Source organism: Mesoplodon mirus (assembly GCF_964341445.2).
Source record: "Mesoplodon mirus genome assembly, chromosome: 5".
NCBI lineage: Eukaryota > Metazoa > Chordata > Mammalia > Artiodactyla > Ziphiidae > Mesoplodon > Mesoplodon mirus.
In genome coordinates this window covers 43043073-43048245 of record NC_138980.1, presented here as the reverse complement: position 1 = coordinate 43048245, position 5173 = coordinate 43043073, and the positions used below count along the sequence as shown (strand labels likewise).

At 40.8% G+C, this 5173-nt stretch overlaps 1 pseudogene across 1 annotated transcript; it reads right to left on the bottom strand.

Moving 5' to 3' along the window:
• Window positions 1-3307: 3307 nt before the first annotated feature.
• LOC309804856 (olfactory receptor 7A10-like) lies at window positions 3308-4372 on the bottom strand (annotated as a pseudogene). The gene has a single exon. The product of its transcript is annotated as an olfactory receptor 7A10-like (transcript).
• Between the last annotated feature and the right edge of the window lie 801 nt (window positions 4373-5173).

Genomic DNA, 5173 nt, shown 5'->3' with positions numbered 1-5173 from the left:
TCAAAGGATTTTCAAATGCATCTTGAATTTCCCTTGGAGTTGTTGATCATTATTCATCTGCCTGTTACCTTTTATTTGAAACACTGGAGTTCAACTTGTATAATTTTTATACGAAGTTTGTAAAACTTTACTTATAAAAATTCATGGAAGAGCCTCAGACTTTAGCTAAGAGCAAGGATAGGGTACGGAGCAAACTTTTTCTTTTCTTTTTTTTGGCTGTGTCACGTGGGCTTGCAGGATCTTAGTTCCCCAACCAAGGATCAAACCCGCGCCCTTGGCAGTGAAAGCGAGGACTCTTAACCACTGGAGTGCCAGGGAATTCTCTATAGATGCATTCTTGCTCACCAACCTGGAAGCTCTCTGAATTCTGTCATTTTAGGTTTTCATGTTGGCTTCATTACATAGACAAGGTGGATTAAATCATTGGTCATTGGTGATTGGTTCAACCTTCAATACCTCCACAGGTGGGGGTTTGAGGCTGAAAGTTCCAACACTCTAATCAAAGTTCAGTTTTTCTGGTAACAAGCCCTGAAGCTCTCTAGAAGCCGCTTAGCCAAGAGTTATCTCATTAACATACCAAAGACACTCTTATCACTCAGGAGATTCCAAGGGTTTTAGGAGTCTGTGCCAGAAACTGGGAACAAAGACCAAATATTTTTTATTACATCATAGGGACAAAAACCAGCCCTCCATTCATACAAGCATCCCCCCATCCCACTCTCAGAAAGTACACAGAACTCACCTCAGAAAATAGGTACTTCTGGGGAATTCCCTGGCGGTCCAGTGGTTAGGACTCCGTGCTTCCACCGTAGGGGTCACAGGTTCAATCCTGGTCAGGGAACTAAGATCCCAAGTACTGGCAGGCGCAGGCCAAAAGGGAAAAAAAAGGTACTTCTGCTTTAGAAGACTGTATCCTCCATAAGTCTGATTTAGCTGGTACAGAAATTTAGCTTCAAACCTAAGCTAGTATTGATTTAATAATCTGTATACAGGACTTCTGCTGCTGGTAATTGAAGGCTGGGAAATTTAGACCAACTCAAGACAATGAAAAGTATGCATGTAGTGTACATTAAAAAAAAAATCTAAAAAGCAACAAAGATCTAAATACTAGTAAGAAATCACTGCAGTGGAATCTCAAAAAGCTGAACCCATTAAAATAGAGAATAGAATGGTGCTTGCCAGGGGCTCTGGGAGGAGGGGGTGGGAATTGGGAGATGTTTGTTAAAGGGTACAAACTTTCAGTTATAAGATGAATAAGTTCTGGGGATCTAATGCACAGCATGGTGACTCTAGTTAACAATACTGTATTGTATACTTGAAAGTTGCTAAGAAAATAAATCAAGTGTTCTTACTACAAAAAAGAATGGTAATTATGTGATGGAGGTGGTAGCTAACACTATGGTGGTAAGCATTTTTCAAAGTATAAGCATTTTACAAATCAGTACATTGTACACCTTAAACTTATACAGAAAAGAAATCACTGCGTGGAGCCTAGGAGAAGACAGGGTTCCAGAGAGGTGAGGCAGACACTGGGGCTGGTTTTACCCTTGAAGTGGTCTACAAGAGGCAGCTAAGGGACCAAGTGAGCTTTAGGTCTCTACAAGACCAGGGATAAAGAGTGAGAGTAAGGGTCTCCCCTCTTTGGGCTGGCTTCCCAAAGGAATGTCTCTGGGGACTAGAGGGGAACTGGAAGCAAACCAGTATGGACTGCAGCCAAGTTTCCCATCACCTGGTAGATGCCAGAAAAAGCTCGTGTAACTACAGTGCATTACTATCAGACAAAGTAGATTTTAATGCAAAAACGTTTGTTACACCCAGAGATAACAAAGGTAACTTCATAAAAGATAGAAGATTGGGTCCACGATGAAAACATAATAATTCTGAATTTGTATTCAATAGTCTATTGATTTTTTATATATATATAACTTTATTTATTTTATTTTTGGCTGTGTTGGGTCTTCGTTGCTGCACGTGGGCTTTCCCTAGTTGCAGTGAGCAGGGGATACCCTTCGTTGTGGTACGCGGGCTTCTTGTTGTAGTGGTTTCTCTTATTGCGGAGCACAGGTCTAGGTGTGCAGGCTTCCGTAGTTGTGGCTTGCGGGCTTCGTTGTTCCGCGGCATGTGGGATCTTCCCAGACCAGGGCTCGAACCCGTGTCCCCAGCATTGGCAGGTGGATTCTTAACCACTGCACCACCAGGGAAGCCCCTCAATAGTCTATTGATTGAACTACAAACAGAGATAGTCAAGTTCTATATCACACTGGGTGATTTTAACATATATCATTCCATATTTGATACAACAAGGAGACAAAAAAAACCCAGTAAAAATAAGATTTCAATGTGATTAACCAACTTGACCTATTGGGCATATATAGAAAATGCACTCAATCGTTGTAGAATCCACATTGATCTTTCAGCACAAACAGATCACCTACTAAGTTTGACCACAAGTGCATGAAAGCAAATCTCAATAAATTTCAAAGAATTAAAATTATACAGAGTATGTTCTTTAGCCACAATGCAATGATACTAAAAACCAATAACAAAAGAAGGAAAAGAGGTCCTCCATATATTTGGATACTAAAAAATGCACTTCTATATAACTCATGGATTAAATACTCTCAATTGACTTTATTCAAATCAATTTCTCTGCATAGATTGCAGCAGAAATGAGGAAAATGAGGATGACTCAAAAGGGAGAGATGAAACGAGAACTGGTTTATCTAAGTATAATGTGAAAGCAAATGAGTGTTCACTACAAGTTTACAAACACATGGACTGCACATCTGATAATAATTTTTTCCTCCAGCTTTATTGAGATTAATTGACTTTGGTTAACACCTGATAATTACACATTTGATTTTACTAGTGCTTAATATAGACAAATTTCTGTACACATATATTAAACTATCTCATATATTCATATATTCCCATATATGAGATATATTCCCTATATCACTATTAAATATGTAATATTTTGCCTATTTTATAGATGTCAACTGAACTCAGAGAGATAAGGTAGCTGATAAATGACAGGTAGTAAAACACAGGATAGAAGGATTTTTTTTTTTTTTTTTTTTTTTTTGCTGCTGCTGCATTGCAGACTGCAGGATCTTAGTTCCCCGACCAGGGATCGAACACATGTTCCCTGCAGTGGAAGCTCAGAGTCCTAACCACTGGACCTCCAGGGAATTCCCAGGATAGAAGGATTTAATACAAAGATACCTGATTTGAAAACCCATGATTAATCACTTTGCCAGGAGAATTGAATTTTGGAAGAGTCAGGAATTCTGGCATACACAGTATTTCATTCGCTTTGACTCTTTCTAGAAGCCCACACCCAAGGCAGATGACAGAATCATGAAAAAGAAAATGTTCCAGAGATCAGTGTCCTCAAGTCTCCCTTTATGGCTCTGTTCCTCAGGCTATAGACGGAGGGGTTCACCATAGGAGTGACCACAGTGTTCATCACTGAGGCCACTGCCCTCCTCCTGGGGGAGAGAGTAGCTGCAGAACTAAGGTAAACTCCAACACAGGTCCTATAGAATAAGAAAACGACAGACAGGTGAGACCCAAAGGTGGAAAAAGCTTTATACTTTCCACCAATTGATGGGATCCTCAGGATGGACAAGACAATGTGAGTGTAAGAGAAAATTATCCCTGAGAGGGAATCAACACCTAACAGGCTAGTCACTAGATGCATCAGGATGTCATTGATAAGAGTATCAGAACAGGCAAGTCTGAGGATCTGAGCAAGTTCACAGAAGAAGTGGGGGATTTTCAAGTCTGTGCAGAAGGACAGATGCAACACCATCAGACTGTGGAGCAAGGCGTTCATAATGCTAATGAACAAGGAGCAAAGAATCATCAGACCACAGAGACGGGGGTTCATGATGATTGCATAATACAGAGGGTGGCAGACGGCCACGTAGCGGTCATAAGCCATGATGGTCAGGAGCAAATTGTCCATACATATGAAAACCATGAAAAAATACACCTGAATGAGGCAGCCTGCATCGGTGATGACTTTGTTCCCTGTCTGGATGTTCACCAACGTCTTGGGGACTATAGTGGAGGTGAAACAGATGTCAACGAAGGACAGGTGGGAGAGGAAGAAGTGCATGGGGGTGTGGAGACGGGAGTCTGAGCTGATGGCCAGGATGATGAGCAGATTCCCCAGCACAGTGACCAGCTACATGGACAGGAAGAGCCCAAAGAGAAAGGGCTGCAGTTCTGGATCCTCTGAGAGGCCCAGGAGGAGGAATTCTGAGACACCAGTCTGGTTTTCTGATTCCATGTTGTTGACGAGTCTACTGGAAAATAGAGACATGAATTACCATGAAACAGACACACAGACATCACTTGTTTGAGAGAAGTCATTTAAATAATTCTTCCCTTCTGGTTGCTCTACTCATTTCTTCCTTCACCAAGTAATATTTGAATGACTTCTAAATACCATACATTTTGTTCTAATACTAAAATTTAAAAATTATAACATTTTATTAAAAATGAAAATTTTTTTTTTTTTAGGAACTATCATGCCTGCATGGCATTGTAAAATCTATGATTAGGGCTTCCCTGGTGGTGCAGTGGTTAGGAATCGCCTGCCAACGCAGGGGACACGGGTTCGAGCCCTGGTCTGGGAGGATCCCACATGCCGCGGAGTGACTAAGCCTGTGTGCCACAACTACTGAGCCTGTGCTCTAGAGCCTAAGAGCCACAACTAATGGGCCTACAAGCCACAACTACTGAAGCCCGTGCACCTAGAGCCCGTGTTCTGTAACAAGAGAAGCCACTGCAATGAGAAGCCTGCGCACCGCAAGAAAGAGTAGCCCCCGCTCACAGCAACTAGAGAAATCCCATGCACAGCAGTGAAGACCCAACACAGCCATAAATAAATAAATAAATAAATAAATAAATAAATAAATAAATAAATAAATAAAATCTGTGATTAAATTCTCATCGTTTCTTCACATAGGGTCAAACCTGGTTGGATGACTTCACTTTCTCAGAGAATTTTAACTCTGTAGTTAACTTTATACTGAGTCTGCTCAGAATGGCAAATCTCAGATATTGCTGGAAATTATAAGCTCAGATTCTTTACTGTCTCAATGTGAGAAATAATATCATTAATCCATTCCTTTAAATATCCAACTTTTTACAAATTGGATCA